This window comes from Dipodomys merriami, unplaced genomic scaffold (assembly GCF_024711535.1).
Source record: "Dipodomys merriami isolate MVZ:Mamm:240054 unplaced genomic scaffold, mDipMer1.0.p SCAF_6, whole genome shotgun sequence".
NCBI lineage: Eukaryota > Metazoa > Chordata > Mammalia > Rodentia > Heteromyidae > Dipodomys > Dipodomys merriami.
This window is the reverse complement of record NW_027206179.1, coordinates 56,823,097-56,844,033: the sequence shown is the minus strand read 5'-3', so window position 1 is coordinate 56,844,033 and position 20,937 is coordinate 56,823,097. Positions and strand designations below refer to the sequence as shown.

At 38.3% G+C, this 20,937-nt stretch overlaps 1 protein-coding gene across 3 annotated transcripts in view; it reads right to left on the bottom strand.

The window, feature by feature from the left end:
• Trpc4 (transient receptor potential cation channel subfamily C member 4) overlaps window positions 1-20,691 on the bottom strand; it is a 205,060-nt gene extending 184,369 nt beyond the window's left edge. The window contains exon 1 of one of the 3 annotated variants that reach the window (XM_070002920.1): window positions 20,444-20,691. The gene's annotated coding sequence lies outside the window, so the exon portion shown is untranslated. Of the gene's footprint in view, window positions 1-19,647; window positions 19,733-20,190; window positions 20,267-20,443 lie in introns of those variants that run through there. The other 2 variants (XM_070002921.1, XM_070002919.1) reach the window with 2 other exon arrangements.
• Window positions 20,692-20,937: the final 246 nt, after the last annotated feature.

The following is a 20,937-nucleotide window of genomic DNA, read 5'->3' as shown; positions in this document are numbered from 1 at the left end:
GAGAATTTTTAAAAAGTAGAATTAACAGAAAAGAGCCAGTTCTTTGAAAAAAATTAACAAAACTGACAGACTCTCAGGAAAAAAAGGGTGAACAAATACAACAGTGGTACTCACTAGACACTATGTGGAAAATGAACTTTACATCTTGTGGGTGGATGGAAGTGAAAACTAGAAGAAAGAGAGGGAAGGGGAAACATGGTTCAAAAAGAATTGTACTCATTACCTGATGCATGTAACTGTAACCCCTCTGTATGTGAACTCAATAATTTAAAAAAAATGTCTTAAAACACCACACATTTTTCTTGAGGTTGAGATACATTTCCAAAAAAAAATATTGGAGAGATCAGTGATGTCATCAACAGAAGCATAGTGTCAGAATGAAAAGTAAGGTAAAAAATAAAGAATAAATTCACAGCCTAAAATTCATAAAATCAAAACTAGTAGAAAGGACAGATGCCTTTACTGAGTTTTCTGAATTTAAGTATCAGAAAAGAAATATCTCGTATACTATAAAAAGATTCTGGCTATGTTGTTAGAGGTACCAACCATACAATCGCATTAGAGTTTAAGAACATCAAACAGTTAAGAATATCATCTCTCAACTGGTTGTGGCACCTTATAACTGTAATCCCAGATATATGAGAGCCTGGGATTAGGAGTTTTCTGATTCAACCTCCCTCCCCCAATCTCAATATTAAAAGCTGAGCTTGGTGGTACTCCCTTATTATCTTAGCTCTAGTGGAAAGCATATATAGGAGAATTATGGTCCAAGGCTTCCTAGACAAAAAGTGACAAAAAATAACCAAAGTAAAAAGGACTGGGGTCGTAGCTCAAGTAGAAGAGTACCTGCCTAGCAAGAGGAAAACCCTGAATTCAACCCCCAATACCATCACCCCATGTACTATTACATCTCAGAAGTAAGCAACATACTCTGAAATTTTGCTTCACTTTTCAAGACAGTCTCACTACATAGCCCTAGTTAACCTAGAATTCATGACCTCCCTACTTCTGCCTCTTGAGTACAATAGTTTGCCACCACACATGGCTTAACAGCTCACTTTTTGCTGCTATCTTCATCTTTGATACATTGAGCTGTTGCCAATAGGAACATCTTACACAGTTGGATCTCCATCTGCTAGCTTCAATTTCAATACAAATCAAAAGGTAGCTCTTGTGGAGCACAGGATACTTACCTTGTCTAATTAAAGACAAAAGGAACAGTTAAAAAAATCTGTTTTGCTGTTGGCATTGTTATTGTTCCCTGGTGACTCTAGTATCTCACTGAACCCTTTCGAATATGAGAGAAACTCAAATATCTAATTACAGACATATATGCCAGACATCTAGACATCCTCGGGCAACTGTAGGACATTAATATATCTGTGTTAGCTTTCCATTATCGTGACAAAATATCTGATATGACTCAACCTATAAGAAAGAAATATTTAATTTGACTCCTGGCATCAGATGTCAGTCAACAGTAGGTTAACAACATTGTTTGGAGGTCTTTGATGAGGCGGAGCATTCTGGTTGAAGCAAGAGAGCCAAGGTCCCTATAGGCTCTGTAAGGGCACACCTCCATTAACCTAACTTCCTGCCACTAGATGATTCCTCTTAAAGGCTTAATCACTTCCAGTTACATCACAGGCTGTGGACCAAGCCTTCAGTATTTTGTCAGGTTATTCTAGATCCAAACTGTCCAAGTCTGAAATAGGCATCCTCTTTGCCTTATTAAGCCATCAGTTTAGTACAACTTATGTTGGACAGATTTGCATTTGTGATTAAAAGCAGAGTTCATTTAGGCAGAGTGATCTTCAAAGCAAAAGTGGGAAGTCAGCATGATAATAATTGCTATCTTCTTCTTTCTTAGTAATCAGGCTTGTGGAAGAAAGAATATTCCAGAAACTCTAAGCTTACACATAAATTCTTGTGTCTCCTCTCTTCTCATTGTTCCAGGGGGCTCTGGCTCTTCTCTGTTAGTTACTTGTGGTCTATAGCATCAGGACATATCAAGTAACTATCCCATTCTTCAAGAGGGCTAAGGGTCTGTGTGTGTGTGTTTATGTGTATGCTGGTGCTGAGGCTTGAACTCAAGACATGGGTGCTGTCCTGTTAGCTTTTCCATCCAAGGCTAGTGCTCTACTGCTTGAGCCATATCTTCACTTCTGGATTTTTGTTGTTAACTGGAGATAGGAGTCTCACAGATGTTTCTGCCTATTCTCTAGCTTTGAAACATGATCTTCAGATCGCATCAGCCTGAGAGGCTAGGATTATAGGCAAGAGCTCCTGGAGGGTTTTAAGCCTTTATTCCCAGAGAATTATCCAAGGAAAACTCTATCTAAAGTAATACCCATGAGGAAACCAGTAAAATTACTTAAATCAGTTTATAGAACATAGTTTCTGGGACATCTTATATGTTCAGATGCTCTCTGGCAGAAAAATAATTACTAACTGTGCAAACATCCACCCTTTCTTCACATTTGATAAGAACTTTGTGAGTCAAAATTGGACTTTCTCCTCTACTTCTACATCCAGACATGTAGCTACAATCATGCCTCCTAGGCTCAAAACCCTCCTAGGCTTTCATTGATGCTCATAACTAGATATATATCAACCAGGTAGAGTGATTAACTCTTATACAATCATTAGTCCATTGGAACATCCAGGTGTTTGAAACTGATAAAAACAACAGAGTGTCTCAAAACATAGATATTTTGGGTCATACTTTTCAGACTCTGTCAACAAAATAAAAATATTATTTATGGTATTGTTTTAATTAGTTTATAAAAGGATCCCTTCTCAAAAACTAATCAGAACTATCCTATGATCCAGCAATACCTCTCTGGGGCACCTTCCCAGAATATTAAAATCAGGATACAGTAAAGACACTTGTACATGCATGTTTGATGTTCATTGATGCACTATGTCCAAGTTAAGGAAACAGCCCAGAAGCCTTACAATGGATGAGCAGGTCAAGAAAATGTGCTACATCTATACAAGGGAATTTTGCTCATCTATTAGAAAGAATATGTCATTTGCAGGGAAATGGAAGGATCTAGAAAAAATAAGGTTAAGTGGAATAAGTCATGCTTAGACAGACAAATGGTGCATATTTTCTCTCATGTGTGGAAGCTAGAGTTAAAATGCAAACATACATAATAACATATACAAGGTTTTGTATGAATACACACAAAAAAATGACTAAAAGATGGTGTATTTAGAGGAGGACTCCCATGGTATAACTCCTCTAAACTGTTCAAGAAGAAGCTGCAACATGTTTGGGGGAGGGAGGACAATGAGGAGGGACACAAATGGAGGTAGGAAGGCTGGATATGGGCAGTCATTAAATACAGTGTACATGATATAACAGCAGAACTATGTAGGATAAGAACTTGAGGATAGGAATGGGTAGAACAGAACTATGTAGGGTAGGAACTTGAAGGTAGGAATGGGAATAATAGGAGAGAAAGAAAGAAGGGATAACATTAATGAAGAGACATTGTACTCATAGTCTGATTTATGGGATTGCAACCTCTTCCTACAACTTCTTTTTTTTTTGTTTGGTCATGGGGCTTGAACTCTGGGCCTGGGCACTACTGTACTTCAGCTCTTCAGCTCAAGGCTAGTACTCTACTACTTGAGCCACAGTGCCACTTCCTATTTTCTGGTAGTTAATTGGAGATAAGCGTCTCTCGGACTTTCTTGACTGGGCTGCTTTGAGTCTCAAACCTCAGATCTCAGTCTCCTGAGCAATTAGGATTACAGGCATAAGCCACTGGCAATGAGTGGGGCGGGGGGGGGGGGGTGGGAAGGAAAGAAGAAAAAATGCCAGGCTATAACAATCAATTTTTTAAGGAAAAAAATTTAGCTGCTCTGGGCACCAGAGGCTCATATCTGTAAACCTAGCTACTTAGGAGGCTAAGATCTGAGGATCACATTTTGAAGCCAGCTCAGGCACAAAAGTCCCTTTGAGACTCTAACCTCCAACTAGTCACTCAAAAAACTGAATTAGAGTTGAGGTTCAAAGTTGTAGAGTGCTAGCCTTGTTCAAAAGAACTTAGGGACAACAGCCAGGCCCTGAGCTCAAACCCTATAACTGACAAAAAAAATATAGCCAAATATGGATTGAGGGCAAGACACATGGCTTTACTTTCACTGATACACCATCTCACTGGGTAAATGTGTCTACTCTAGAACTGCTCTAGTATGGAATGGGGGTAGATTTATCTGGGACAGATGAGCAGATGTCCACTGCAAGGCCATGTTCATGTAGAAGGTAAGGTCAATAAAAATGTTTATCTAGCCCTCAAGACCTATGTTTTCATTTGTGTTCATTCTGTGTCTAAGCGAGGGAACAAACTGTTTTACAGGAAAAAAACTCATCTAGCCTTGGGTGATAAATATAAGGCTTTAAAAATTCTTGAACATCATATTACAAGATCTTAAATTATATAAATTAAGTTTTGCAAATTATTGCTTTCAATATTTTTTAGCTTATTTTCCAAAGATTTTTTGACACCCTTTGGTTGCAGATTTCTTTCCATCTGACAGATACTCAAAGGTCTCATTCCTCTCCCATCCATTTACCTCCATTGTTCTCCAGTGACTGATTTTCTTTAGAAATGAGAGAAAATAATGAGCCAACGATGAAGGAATAATGTTCCATACAATCAAAACTATGATCCCAAATTATAGTTAGCTTGAAATTCGTTACAGACATGACTGAAGGCCATGGCCTTTCAACAGATCTATAATAAAATGGAAAAGAAAATTAAAATATAAGTAGGTTCGTCTCATCAAAGCACTTTGGCATGTGCTTTTAAAAAAAAATCTTTGAGAGTGGAAGAGAGGATGCCTAGTACAATGGTAATGTTAAGAAGAAAGAGTGACCTTACTGACAAATAATCCTGGAAAGGTCATTATTACAGTAGCATAATTATAACAGAAATGAAGCAATTTTTTGAGATGAACAAAAATGAAACAGCATATCTAAGCTTATAAGATGCAGTGAAAACAATGGTAAGAAGAGAATGCAAGTGACTATAAAAGAGCACCTTAAATGAATATTTAATCATCCTTTTTTTGTTGTTCTGGTACTGAGACTTGAACTCATAGCCTGGGCATTGTCCCTTAGTTATTTTTCACTCAAAGCTAGAGCTCTACAACTTGAGTCATTGCTTAATGTCTAGCTTTTTGGTGGTTAACTGAAAACCAGAATTTTACAGGCTTTCCTGTTCTGTTTAGTTTCAAACCAAAATCCTCAGAGCTCATGAAAGAAGGACAACTGCTTGTATATGATAGTCTAGCATACTAATTCAGGGAATGCAAGTTTAGTTCAATATAGAAAAAAATATGTATAGTATAACAAGTTAGCCCCACATGAATATTTGGAAAATTTAGGACAAAAGTTTCATGAGCTAGGTGCCAGGTGGCTCAAGCCTATAATCCTAGTTACTCAGGAGGCTGAGATCTGAGAATCACTATGGTTCAAAGCCAGCCTGGGCAAGAAAGTCCATGAGACTCTTATCTACAATAAACCACTAAAAACTGGAAGTGGCACTGTGGCTCAACTGGCAGAGTGTTAGCCTTGAGCTGAAGAGCTGAGGGACAGTGCCCAGGTCCAGAGTTCAAGCCTCATGACCAACAACAACAAAAAAATTATTCAGGGCTGGGAAAGTGGCTCAGTAGTAGAACGCTTGCCTTGCATGCTCGAGGCCCTGGGTTCGATTCCTCAGCACCACATAAACAGAAAAAAAAGCCAGAAGTGGCGCTGTGGCTCAAGTGGTATAGTGCTAGCCTTGAGCTGAAGAACTGAGGGACAGTGCCCAGGCCCAGAGTTCAGGCCCCACGACTGGACCCCCCCCCTCAAAAAAAATTATTCAATGAACTAGACCTGAAAAAGACTTTGTCATCTTGGTAAAAGGGCATCTTAGAAAACTGATGCCCGAAATAATATCACTAAAAGAGTACTGAGCATTTTTTCTCTAAAATAAAAAATAAAAATAGGATATCAATTTTGCAACTTTGAGTTAACAGTGTACTATAGGGTCTGCTAAAGGACTAGACAAGAGGAAGAAATAAGGCCTACAGCTAGGAAATGAAGAAGTGAAACTGTATATGGAGATAATATAATTTTCTATAGGGAAAAACTTAAAGAGTTCTTCAAAACTTATTACAACTTATGAAATGAATTTAGCACTGATAGAGAAGATCTTGAAGACTCTATAGAGTGTCCATGAATAATTCAAATACAAATGCATAAATCAATTTCATTTATAATATACAAAAGAAACTGTATAGTAAAAAAATACAGTCTTGGATTATTTCACATAAGTTTTAGTGAAAGATTTATATACCAGAAACTATGAAATATCATGGAAAGAAATTATAGGGGATCAAAATAAGCTGAACAACATTTCACGTTCACAGCAGACTTAAAAATGACTCTCTTTGCTAAACCAATTATAAATTGAATGCCAACCCTATGAAACTCTAGCTCACATTTGTGAAGAAAAATCCAAAACAATCTTACTTTTAAAGAAAACTTAAAGGATTTGCATCATCTGATTTCTAAACTTACTAAGGCAATGTAATAGGAGCAACCTATCTAGAATAGAAATAAATTCATATGCCAAAGGTCAATTGATATTCAACAAACATGTCTCTACAATTCAATGCAGAAAAATATCAAGAAACGGTTCTGGGAAGATTAATATACACATATAAAAGCATGAAGTTAATTGTTTACTTCACAAAACATAGAATGCTTCACTCAAAACAGATCAAAAGAACAAAATGTTACAACTGGACAATAAACAAGCTATTGAAGCACAAAAAAAACCTAGATAGATCTTGGAGTTTGTTGGTGGCCAGGATACTCCCCTAGAAAGGAAGTCTGATTTTAGCTTCGTTATGGTGAAGCTCAGAGACTGTATTACTTCTTGGTGACCACACAATAGATTCCTATCTGTGATGATTAGAGGTAATGCTAAAGATAAAATTCACAATCTTGCCAAGCACTGGTGGCTCACACCTGTAATCCAAGCTACCCAGGAGGCAGAGATCTGAGGATTGTAGTTCAAAGCCAGCCTGGGCAGGGAAGTCCATGACACTCTTATCTCCAGTTAACCACCAGAAAACCCCAAGCAGTTCTGTAGTTCAAAGTAGTAGAGCACTATCCTTGAGCAAAAGAGCTCAAGGACAGTGTCCAGGACCCAAGTTCAAGCCTCCATGACCAGCCAAAAAAACAAAAAACAAAATCAAAACCAAACCAAAGAAAACAAGAAAAACAAAACTTCACAATCTTGATTCTTGAATTCTTGACATCATACTTGGGCTGACCAGCCAGTAGTAGGTCTAGAATTTAATCTAATTCTCCTCTGTTTTCTGAGCAAAGCTAAATGATCCTTCTCTTAAGTCACCCACCGGGCCCTCATTGAACTTAAAACTTACTTTGAACTAGAAACTGATCTGTAACTGGAAGGGCCTGGGAAAACAAAACCAAACTTGGATTCTCCCAAGCCCAGAATGTTCAGCACTGATGGCCAATTCATCTGGATTGAGATGAGACCAGGAAGTGTTGGGATTTTCTCCTGCAGATCACAGACTAAAAGTGAAGAATTCGGTTCGAATGAAGAAAGCAGAATAGATTCCACATGCCACATGGGGAAAACAGGGTCTGATTTGGATCAGATGAAAACAAAGAGCATATGCATTAATCAGATATTGCAATGATATTGTTGACAATAACATGGAGGATGGCTCATTGTACTACATGATCTGGGTCTAATAGAGTATTGGCTCCATCTGCAGAGACTCTAAGAAAATATATTCTCAAGCCTTTGGCAATATTAGCAATGCCAGTAATAATTGCACCATAAAGAGCACTGAACTCTATCACTTTCTCTACTTTTTATAATAAATTTAAAATGAGAAAAATAAAGATTACTCAGAAAACTACAAGCCTGAGGAACTGTCAGCTCAAGGACAAAAAAGGTCAAATTGTTTCTGCTTTATTTAGCCTCTAGGTTTTGCTCAGTTAATAATGTTTTCTTTCAAAAATATGAGCTACTAATGGAATTTTAATTACAAGTGATTTGTGCCATATTAAAATGATTGCATTTAAAAATGTATTTATTTTATACAAAACAGTTTTGAAATGGTTGTTTAGTTCCTAATATCGAAGACACGATAACTTTTCAAGAGTAATTTTACTCCAGAGGCAATAGAAAAACACTGATGAATGAGTCTAATTTTTTTTAATCCTAATGGTATATTCCTCCATTAGTAGATGTAATTTCTCTACATCTACCATAATTGATCATGGATTGAAATTGCTAAACTGAGAGCCAAAATAAATCTTTACTCTTTGTGTGTGTGTGTGTGTGTGTTTATAGCAACAGAAAGATACTATCACAAATCTACAAGGGAAAAGTAACGTTATTAAACAGTTCACCTCTTCATGGCCCTTGGATCCTATGCAATGGAAAAAGGGTTATATCAGAACTATATAGTCTTACATAATTGACTTGCCTTCTGAGTCACCCCAGTCTACTATTGGATTAGGATAATTAGCTCTCAACCTATGTGCCTTCAGAGGATGAACTGTATTTTCTCTGAGGGGGGGGGTCAATGTGGATACCCAGTGTTCACCTTTAAATTAAAAAGAAAACAGCATTATGGGGGAAAAAATAGGCAGATGGGGATGAAGCTCAGTGGTCCACTGATTGTCTACCATGCATACCTCTGGGCTTGATCGCCAATAGAAGACATGATCATTATTTATTTAAATAAATAAGTAAATAACTTTAAATGTGATTCAAGAATTTTTAGAAATTGGATAATAAATAGGAGTTATGATATATCTAAAATCAAAGAAAATAAATTACACAGAACAGCCTAGAAGTAAAAAAAAAGAAAAACTAAAAATATAGAAATAGAAATTCTTAACCAGAAATTGTTTAATAGAAGATAAAGTATAATGAAAAAAGATATATGAATGGAAGAAAGGCTATAAAATAGTCAACTTGTCCTACAGAGATAAAATGTGATTTAAAAAGTAAACTATAAAGCTGGGAAAATCCTAGCTACATAGGAGGCTGAGCTATGAGGATCAAAGTTCAAGCCAGCCTAAGCAGAATAGTCTGTGAGAATCTTATCAAGCACAAATATGCTGAAGTAGAGCTTTGGTTCATTTGGTAGAGCTCTAGCCTTGAGCAAAAACATTCAGGGACAGTGTCCAGGTCCTGAGTTCAAGCCCCAGTAGTAGTGCATGTGTGTGTGCACATATGTGCACACACAAATGCACACAAACAGCATTATAATAAGTGTTGAAAGATAATATGAACATGACGTAGGCCTAGACCTGTCTAATTAGACACTATGGTGGAAGAAAGAGAAACACCAAAACTGTATTGAAAAACAAAATAGTTCTGAATGACTGATACAGAGTCCTGTGTGTGTGTGTGTGTGTGTGTGTGCGTGCGCGCGCGCGCACGCGGGCACATGTGAACTTGGCCTGGGTGATGTCCCCAAGCTCTCTTACTCCTTCTACCTCTTGAGCTACAGTTCCACTTCCTGAAGCCTTATTTTTTAAAAGCTCCAAAGGTTAAGCAAAAGAAAAGTTGTCATGTCCATAACGAGCTTTACAATGTCTGGGGGGGGGGGGGGAGAAGGATTGGGACTTGGGGGAGGGAGGGGGGAGGCTGGAAAGGGATGTGAAGGTTAAACAAAGGAGGAGGCTGCAATGCTTGGTAAGAAATGTACGCATTATCTTGCCCATGTAATTGTAACCCCTCTGTACAGTATGTTCACAAATAAAAATAATAATAATAATAATAAAAGAAATACATGATATTCTATCTAGGCCCATTCCTGTACAATTGCTGAAAATAGAAGACTTACAGAAAACACAAAAACCACTAAAAATAAAAATGAAACAAGTAAAATAAAAAGCCAGCTGACTTCTTATCAGAGAGGATGAAAATCAAGTGACAACTGAATAGTATATTACAAAGTATGGGAAAAAAAAGAAATTTCCAATTGGGAGCACTCTAAACATGAATGTAATTTAAAAATAAGATTAAAATGTCAGACCCAGAAACCTCATTGCCAATACACACTCAAATGGCACTAGAAAAATCTCTCTTCTTCTCAGAAAAGCCTAGTAGTATTATTCAGGCCATCTAAAAAGCACTTAGTAATTACAGAATGAAGTTTCTTATAGAATAAACTATTTTATAATTATGTTGGAAAAACAATTAATCACAGCCTCCCCTGTATCATCAGCTCAACAAAAGAAGCATATGTGCTAAAACATGGGAATTTTAGTTTTGTTTTATTTTAATGACTTATTTAACTTATCTTTAATTTTAACCCATTTTTGAGTAAGAAATAAAGACAAAAGTAGTCCACTGAGGCTAGAGGTAGTTTGTAGCAGTTGATTTACATTTCAGGGAATTGCTAAACTTTCAAAAGACTGTCCTGTTTTAGAAAAATAAACTGAGTTTACATATTAAATAAATTAAGATAAAAATCTTAAACTTTTAAAAAATAAATTATGAATAGTATCAGTAATATATCAAGTATTTTGCTATTCAGTGTTTTGATAATATTTACATTGAATATTTTTAATACTTTTCCTTAGGACTTTAGTGAACACTCATTTTACTGTAAAGCACAAAACTGAATAGGAAGTCCCCAAATAACTGTGTTGTGATTTTTCCTTTATGATGGAGCAGTGGGACCGTCGGTCATCTTTCTTAAGGACAACAGACTAAATGCCCTTCTCTTACACACCAAGGAGTGTTTAGAAATTCCTTTCCCTACAGTGATTCACTTTATCCTTTCTTCAAATGAAATTCTCCTACCTAGATCAGGAAGAAATCTCTATCTCCAATATAAAATAGTCTATGGAGGGAATTTCATCAGACGTTAGAGGTTTAGATTACCCTTCCCCATGAAAATATAACCTTGACACCATTTTCTAAATGTTCATCGCATCCTTATGTGTGTGTGTGCCCATCAGGGCTGAGGTAATAGGGAATGTGGATTTTTAGCTAGTAATCCCTCTTATATAGTCCTGCCAACAGTGAAGGAGCAGCCGAGTCCTAGGACCAATTAGAAAATGGCAAATTCCATCATTAGAGAGAAGAGTGATGTAGGGCAAGAATAATATTACTAAATGTTGCAAAGGAAGCAAAGTGTCAATGAAATCCTCCCCAAGCTACTGTCTCTGGTTTGCTTGTCAATTTTATTTTGAATCAAAGTAAACTCTGGCAGGCTTGTTAAATTTCAATGTCTTTTAGTACTTAAAAAAACCTTACTAATCACTTTCAGTCTTTGGAAAATAATCCTTTTATGTATTAAAGATGGGAAGATCTTGCTTTGACTCTACAGACCAACACCATTTTAAGGCAGTAGCTCACCTTTTTGAAAAAAAAAAAAACTTCTTTAAATAAATTGAAATGAATTAGATTTTCTGTGTCATAGATACCTAGGATATACAAGAATGGGTTCTTTCAGCCAACTTGTTTACTTTTTCTCAGCTGAATGTAGATGTTCATTTAAAAAAACCCAGGAGTTAAAGTATTACAATTTAAACTAGATTCTCCCATATTTTTGTAAGACTAATGATAATTATCATTAGTCCTTAAGCTCTCCTCCTCCTCCTCCTCCCCCTCCCCCTCCCCCTCCTCCTCCCCCTCCCCCTCCTCTTTCTCCTCCCCCTCCTCCTCCTCCTCCCCCTCCTCCCTTCTTTCCTGTTGTGGGGCCTGAACTGGTCTGGGCACTGTCCCTAAGCTCTTCAGCTCAAGGCTAGCGCTCTACCACTTGAGCCACAGTGCCACTTCCGGCTTTTTTCTTTTTGCTTATGTGGTGCTGAGGAATCGAACCCAGGGCCTCATGCATGCAAGGCAAGCACTCTACCACTGAACCACCTTCCCAGCCCTAGACTTAGTGTTTCATTGCTAAGTACAACAGAATGCAAAGCAATTTTGTTTTTCTTGTGGTGGACTTGGGGGCTTGAACTCAGAGACTGGATACTTTCTCTGAGCTTTGGTGCTCAAGTCTAGCTCTTTATCACTTGAGCCACAACTCTGCTTCTGGCTTTTTAATGGATAACTGGAGATAGTCTAATAAGCTTTCCTGTTATGGCTGTCTTCACACTGCTATCCTCAGATCTCAGCCTCCTGAGCAGTTAGGACTATAGGCATGAGCCACTGGCACCTGGCAAAGTAATTTTTATTCTTCAAGTTGAAATGTTTGATGTTTTTACATGGTAGAAAAATATTTAGTATAAGCTCTATTATAATTAAGTGGATTTTTCTCCATTAAAGCTTCTTTTCTTCATGAAAGGACAAAATCATTTGCTGGTTCACTTTGTTCCAAGGACGTGCTGGAGTGCTAAATGAAAATGTGCATCTCAGCTCTCCAAGTAGCTTGCTCACTACAAATCAAAACGTTAAGCTGTGAGGTTAAAATGAACCAGATAAGCAAATAAGTCTTTCCTGTCAGCCAACATTTTCTCTTTATACAGCACATTCAAAGGAACAGAGCTTTCAATGTTCCTTCTGTTTAATTTTAGAGGCTGACAGTGGCTTAGTGGTGGGCACTCTAATTATTTGGCATAATAACTCTTAGGAACAATTCTGCAAAAACTGGGTAATCTACTCTTTATACATGTAAACAAATACACATATATATGCAAATATATACTCATACATGGTTCTAAATGAAATTGAACATGACCCAGCTGTGTTTGTTAAACTACAACTACTTCATAAGAATACTTATTGAAAATGGGACCCCAAGGTGCTCTTCAGTTGTAGTTTGCTTTGCCATGAAAGACATCTTTCATCACACAGTGCTCATAAAGATGATTATACCTAAGGCATACTAGGCTCTCCATTGTTCACTTCACGTGCACAGAGCCTCTTTTGTTATCCTTCCAGTGTATTGTGAAGGATTTCTACTTGTATAACCAGTAACTTGAAAGACCAATATATTAAAATACAACATCTCAGCACACACCAATCATCCATGCATTAGTATTTCTTATTCCTCCATTCAAAACTCATACATTGAGTAGTATTCATAGTCATACACATTCTGTGAAAATGAAAATATTAAAACACACTCTGCCATGAACTATGGTCATAGCAAGTACGAGGTAATGGCTTGGAATTGTATTACTTCCCCTCAAATTTAGGGTTGACATGCGCTCAAAATCAATTAGACTATTAGCATGCTTCCCATAAATCTTGATTAATAAAACCAATGATACAGAATAAAAAGATCAAAGGAAGATAAAAACAGACTCATGCCACTTAAAACAGGACACCATGGCCTGTCAAGTCTCTGACATAAAAGTTCACCGTTATTTGACAAATGTAATTACTACTATCGAAGCAACTCACTTATTAGACGTTATACAATGGAATAAGTGGTAGAGTTATTTTTGTATCATAAAAAACAAGATGGCATTTGTTATGCCATGTAAGGGCAACATTATTATAATAACTGGCTTCATTATATAAATATATATGCTAAATAGGAGGCAACTATGATACAATATATCATTTATTAAGTATATCAGATATACTTAATACATCAAAAACTCATTATTCTTAATAACAGAAGCATTGTATTTATGGTAACATAATTTGGTTACAAACACAGTTTGGGACATCCTCTTGATTTCTTAAAAGTGTTTACTGTCTTGCTCTAAGGACAGCTTTACCCACTTGTAAGGCAAAATATAATAAAAACATTGCTTGTATTTTTATGTGGGACATCTGCAGAAAACTTTTAGTAATATTGGCTTTAAGTCCTAACTAGGCTTTAATATTTGGAGAGTATTTTAACACAGAGTAAAAGGAAAGCCCTATTCTGGCCCAGAGATAGCTTTGCTAAAACATCCACTTACCAGTGTATCATTTTTATAGTCATTCCATGTTTTATTTAGTAATGTTTAATAACTATCTATCTGAATGAATATCATTTTAGTGCTAATTTTTTGTAATGGTATTACATTTACTCAAAGACATTGCTACTCCAATTTCAGTAGACTTTTGGCGTATTCATGTCAGTATTAAATGCATGCATATGTCTAAAAATTATCATGATACATTAACATTTGTTACCAGCTACCAAGATAGTTTATTCATTAATTGCCAAGGGAATTTGCAATAATTAAACAATTATAATTTCATATAAAATTAATACAGAAACATTTGTTTTGCTTTAACACCTTGTATAACATTGATAAAATGCTATATCAACCTAACATGTCCTAGCGTGACTGCTTTATTATAGATACCTCATAAAAAAGGAGATAAATGTCATGAGGATTAGAAAAAGACTTTTTAATTCAAAACTATAATCTTAAATCTTATGACTTAAGAAAAAATTATAATCTTGAAATTTTTTTTTTGTTTTGGTTGGTTGTGGGGCTTGAACTCTGGGCCTGGGGTGCTGTCCCTCTATCCTTGAGCTGGAGAGCTCTACGACTTGAGCCACAGAGCTACTTTCAGTTTTCTGGTGGCTTATTGGAGATAAGAGTCTCATGGATGTTCCTGCCTGGGCTGGCTTTGAACCACGATCCTCAGATCTCAGCCTCCTGAGTAGCTAGGATTACAGGTGTGAGCCACCAGCGCCCAGCTATAATCTTGAATTTAACCTATGAAAATAAAGCTTTCTTTTACACACACACACACACACACACACACACACACACACACACACACACACATTCAAGAGTAAGAAAGGGAGTAGGAGGCTCTGGGTAGAGCTTAATATCAGAGCAGGTTTTTAGCATGTGCAAAGCTCTGGGTTCAATACCACAAAAAGATAAGAAACAGGAGGAAAAGGGGAAAGAAGGGAAAGGAAAGTAAAGGGATAGGAAGGGAAGGGGAGAGGAAGGGAGGGAAGTGGAGAGAAAGGGAGAGAAGGGAAGCGGAGGGGAGGGGAAGGGCAAGGCTAAATTTTGGGGAAAAAAAGCTGCTTGAGGTAATTGACCTTTTTCCTTCAAGACTGATGAAACTTTAGTTAACAGGCTGTTGTTTCACATTTTCTTCTCTGGAAGAAAGTAGCTCAGTATAGCCTAATGTTACAGTAATTGAAAAGTTAAAGGAATAAACAGTTGCAGAGGTACAATATATGTAGGAATCTTGTTGAAAGATTAATTTGGTTTTTGAAACCACAAGAATTAAGTGAAAATGTGGTCATCCTTTTTATTTGGAGGGGTATTTTTTGTTTTGTTTTGTTTTGAGATAGGATCTCCTTATTATAGCTTAAGTTTGCCTGAACAGGAGATCTGCCTGCCTCAAACTCTCCAGTGCTCTGAGTCCCAAACTATGGCTATAGAATCAAATTCACATAAGACTAAGTCCCAGATTCCTCACAACAAAATTTTGTGATGTTTGGAAATTTAGTCTTTCTTAACACAATGCTTAACTTTCAAAATAAATGTGAACATAACAAGGGAATAGCATGGTCCTATGCATATGTTTATTGCCAGTAAATATTATCCCCTTACTTCTTTCCTCCTTTCTTTCTTCATAATAATTCCTGCTACCTTAAATTTCAACTCTTGGTGTTATTTATTGGAAGAGTTTCTTAGTAGGACTTCTTCAACATATTTCAAAAATATAACAAGCAAACCACAGGCAGAATTTAATTAATGCCTGTCAGTCCTTGCAGTTCATTTGCCATTGCTCAAGAAGAATTCACTATGCTATTTAAAGCTATTCAAGGCATATTTTTTAATGTAATGTTTGAATTAACATTTCTAATTTTATTTGCAGAACCATTCCTGTGTGTATTATCTTGTCTCACAAAAAGATATTCTTTGACATGGATTTTTTTTTGTAAAGAGAAACAAAATAAATGCTAATATTAAATGGACATCACCTTAAATTTAGTAATAGCACATCAAATACCCAAACCGTTATGTTTTTTACCTTACTTAGGCAGAACTTTGGAGAAGCATTATTTGAATAATTGAAAATTTAAATACATCACTGTATTTACCAAATAGTTCATGGAATTAGGTAGTTTTAAATTAATGTCCCTAATTTGTAGTCTTCCAAATGAACAGTTTCTTTTCCTAACTGTATCTTTTCATCATCAGGTTATTTTTCTGGCTGTACTAGAGATCAGATCTATAGTTGTATCGATTTTAAAAATACAGCTATGATATCTGGTCAAAATATCCTCGTATCTTTTAAAATATTGAGATCTCAGTGCATCTGGGAGAGTTAGAAATAGAAAGCATAAGGAGAAGAAAGATAATTCTAAAGCAATCCTTCAGGATAACTAGACGGAAATGAATGAACAATTAATTGAAGTTGGGTTGAACTGAACTAGTTTTAGTGTTTACTTTATGAGGGGGAGATCAAGTATAACAAAGGGGAGAAGGTAAGATTTTTATTGTGGGCTGTCTCCTCAATCTTACGTCTAATGAGAAACAAAACCTCACGGTAAGTTTTTCTGAGTTATAAGAAGTCAGTAGCACAGTATCAATTTAGTCCAGACAACTCAACTTAGGAAGTGAAGATGTGCATTGAAATCTGATCTCATGAAATGTTTGCCAGTGACGATTTTTAGAAGAAGGAAATGTAACAATTTATTACATTTCCCTTCACCTGGCTTGTTTTAAAAATAAACAAATCACATCTTCATAAGAAAATATTTAGTTCATTGGTTTACATCTTACTACTGTTTCTTCTTTCTCATATGTCTATCCTTTCTTGAAAATCATTTATTACTTTGAACACAATCATTTATAACATATACTGCTGGAAAAAGTGTTCACATATCTCTAACTCTGCAATATTTATATTGATTACAAAAAATAAATATTTTACTTTGCATCTGATATATGTTATATATATTAACAGAACTGATGTTTTATTTATAGTAAAAGAGTTCTGCAATTAAATTGCAGACATAAATATAAGACAGAATTTTTTCAAAATAAATTTTGAAAGTATTTTCTAATTCTGTAGGGTTAAAATCTGCATGTCATTTTCTTACAGATGTTGACTCATGTGTAAAACAGAATAAGTTGATGGTACTTGACTAGATGATAATCACATATCTTAATATTTTGGTGTCATGAAAGAAAAATTAAAACGATAATAACATATTGTTTCTATTTTTCATCTACAACTGAGGGGCAATTTTTAGGTCAATTATTACAAGTTTTTTATACCATCTAGTTTGTTCAAATGTTGATAGATACAGCTATTCAAAAACTGAAGCATCTCATCAAAATTTCACATTCATAATAACACAAAATAATGTCATAGTTTATAAAACAAGTTGTTTGAAAAGTTTATTTAGCTTCAACTTCCTTAATGAGGAGGTTGGACCACATAAATTTTTAGCTTCGGTAGCTGGGGCAATCCATGGAGCATGGGAAAGAAAGTTTTCAATGTGTGCTCTCATCAAAAACTCCACATTTTCTAATCAGAAAGAATAAAACATTGTACTGATTAAGGTTAAGTTGTAGCAAACGTCATTTGGTCTGTTACTATTTCAACAACTCATCTGGCCATAAAATTTGGGCAGAACTCTCATTGCTTTCATAGATTTCTCTATGCATTTTGATCTTGACCTATGCAACAGAATAATAAACAATATTAAATTAGATGGTTTTAAAGCTCCTAAATAATGGCTAGCTAGTCTCTCTCCTATCTTAGGGAATAACTGGAGGCACATTAAATGTCTCTGCTTTTCAACGAGGTTTTCAGAAACATTATTAATACTTGACAGGTTTTACTACATAGAGACATGCTTTTTCCATCCTTCCAGTTTAGGTAGTTTATGCTTTGAAGAATGTGTATGCTCCTTTAAGATTTTACTGAACAGGGAGAACTTTTCTAAATTTGAAACTGCAAGACCTTTTTGGATGATTTAACTAACTACATATTTATTTGCTCAATAAGCATAAGCACTTTTTATGAATCAATCCCACCCACCTGTATTTCTTTTGGTGACTTTACTGGCATAAATTTGTCTGTCCCTGGATTCTCAGCCCTGTGGATTCTTTGATTGCTGATTAAATCTCTTGGTAAAGCCCGTGAACATGGCAAGGCTGTCCCTCTTACTGTCACAGAGTACAAGGTATCCTTTCTTTACATATGCATTAATCTTTAATACTCCAAGATATTTACAGGTATGTCATGCAAAATCACTTAACTTGAACCAATGAGCTGATCTCACTAACAACTCTATCAAATTCATATACTTTTTACTTCTTTAAAAACATGATGAATCTTTATTTCTGCATTTCTGGCATAATTATTTTTCTTATCACTATTTGCTTCCAAATAGTTAAAGCGAGGAAACTATTTCCTGGCCTACTGTTCAGTTGAATAGACGTAAGCATTACAAAGATAACTTTAGTAAACCTGTAATACAGCAATGTAGACTGGTGGCTGAACAAACCCAACTTCTACTCTCACAACCTAGTTTTACTTTTAAAAGAAATGCTTTGGGCTGTGGTAACGCTGATTAGAAAGCCAGAGATTAGATGAATTTCAGGAGCCTAATTTAGTTTTACAAGTCTGTTCTATGAATAGCTATATCTATCTATATATCATTTTTTTTCTCTCTCTTGGTAATAGAACAAGTAAAGCTTGCTTCTAGCTTTTCTCACTCGGTGCTTACTCCATTAACTTGCTACACTTTACAGCCGTGGAATTGAACTGGAAAGGTCCTTGCTAAGAAAGCACTTGTGGCTATAGGCAGGCAAGATCAGAATTCTCCTTTCTTTCCCTTGGCTCTTCCAACACCCCTCTCCTCCATCCCCCAGCCTTTCTAGTGTTCTCCATAGTCACAGACACACACACAAAAACCGAGTTCCCAGCTGGAACAACAAGTTGTTTCAAAAATCCTAGAGAATCGCTCAAGTTCCAAACAGGGACATTGGCTTAATAGGAATCTAGGTTGCTAGACACACTGGGAAGGGAATCACCGGACCTGATGGGTCCAGCCACCTGGATCAAAGTGCGGTGCTGGTGTTTCCTGGTAGAGAACGAAAATGACGCAGACTTGAATCGATGGGCAGGATATTGATCTTCTTCCTTCTTCCCCCCTTCCCCCTCCCTCACTCCACCCCCTACCCCCAGTTTAGATTTGAAAGAACCAAGGGCTCCCTTTATCTGCGCCCAGGGGCCACCAGGATCTCCATTTTCTACAAACGCATAAAAGGCTTAAAAAAAATCAACCAACATTCCGCAGCCCCAGCCCCGCGGCGTGGCGGCTGCTTCTTTGTTTACCATATAAGTCACATCAGGGGTTCACTTCTCGCCCTCTTCCGTGTTTTAAAGCCCTGATGCGGTGAGCTACTAAGAAGCGCCCCCTTCTCCCCAAAAAAACTCCCCGCTCAGCCCAGGGCAACCCCAGAAAGCGTTACCGACCTGTCCCTCCCCAATGCCTTACCAAGCCGCCAAGCGTTCCAGAGCCTGGACAACTAGTAAAGCACCCCACGGATGTGCGCCTCCCTGGATGGAGCCCCGCTTTTCCTGGAGGCTGGAGAAAACTTAACCGAGGACACCTGCCTAGAAAAGAGGCGAGGTGCCCCTCCGGGCCGTGTTGGGGGCCGGGTGTCCCCCCCCCCGCTCCGAAAGCCGCACACTCTACCTGAAAAAGTTGCAATCTTCTCTCCGAAGTGAGGCGATCTGAGAACCTGCGGATGCGGATGGGGGGGGGATGGGAGGGGGGACTGAGTGCTCTGGCCCTGGTGACAGCCCGCCCGCTACATGCCAATGGGATTTCCTTCGTGGCTGCCGAGTTTTGGAGCATTCCAAGCAAACGGGGAGCGCGCGGGGGGGGGGGGGGAGAAAAAGAAAAAGAAAAACGCACGAACGCTGGAGCCCACGCAGCTGGCACCGAACTGGGCGGAGTAAGGATGCTCGCCGAGAGCGAAGGCAGGGGAGGCGGGGGAGGGGCGCTCCAGGAGGGGGAGGTGTGCGCCGGGCACCAGAACCGCACCCCCCTCTTCCCCCACCCCACACCCCCCGGGGGAGGGGAGAGAAAGTGAAGAGTTCCCACGGTGGACAGCACTTGGAGCCCAGAAGCACAGAACCCAGCCCTCGGGGTGGGGGAGGGCGCCCTCCTCACCCCCCTCCCCCTGTAGCTGCCAGCACCGCCCCCCACCCCGCGCACCACCCCAGGGGTCCGCACCTAAAGCCGCTGGAGAGGGACAGCCTTGGTCGGATGGATGCGCGCGTCCTACGCAGCTGCGCTCGGTGGAGGGGACCCGCGCGCGCAGCAGTCCAGAGCTGACCTTCCTTGAGCCCTCGACCCCCACGCCCTACCCTCGGCCCCTGAAGAGCTTCCACCTTCCCTGAGCCTCAGCCAAGTTGCCCTTGAGGTCAAGCCAGTGGGCAGGACAGCGGACCACAAGCCAGCCAAGTCGGTGATGGCCAGAACCTACCCCCTGCCTTCGCCGCCGCGCCGTGCGGGATGCCGGCCAGACACACCTCCAGGCTTTCTGGGGAACGTTTCACGGATAGAAGACTTCAGTTTGCATCAGGACCGATTTGGGAAGCTCGGCTCCCACCCTAGTAAACAAACACCCATGCTGCTGCTGGTCTTCTCGACAAGGAAAAAAGAAAGAAAGAAAGGTATCCCCCCCTCCCACCTACACACACACACACACACACACACACACACACACACACACACACACACACACACACACACACACACACACACACACTCCTCTCTGTCCCTGTTCCCAACAACTCTCAAAGCTGCGCCCACTCGTGCTGTGCCGGACTCCGGGCACCCTCTTTCTCAGCCTCAAGGTGTCAGACTTCCCTTGAAAGAGTAAGGATGCTGTGTATGGCTAGTGTCAACAATGAATAAATGATGAGCCCCAGATTTCTGCCCACCGCCCTCCAGATTGGTCGACCTAACAGCCATAGG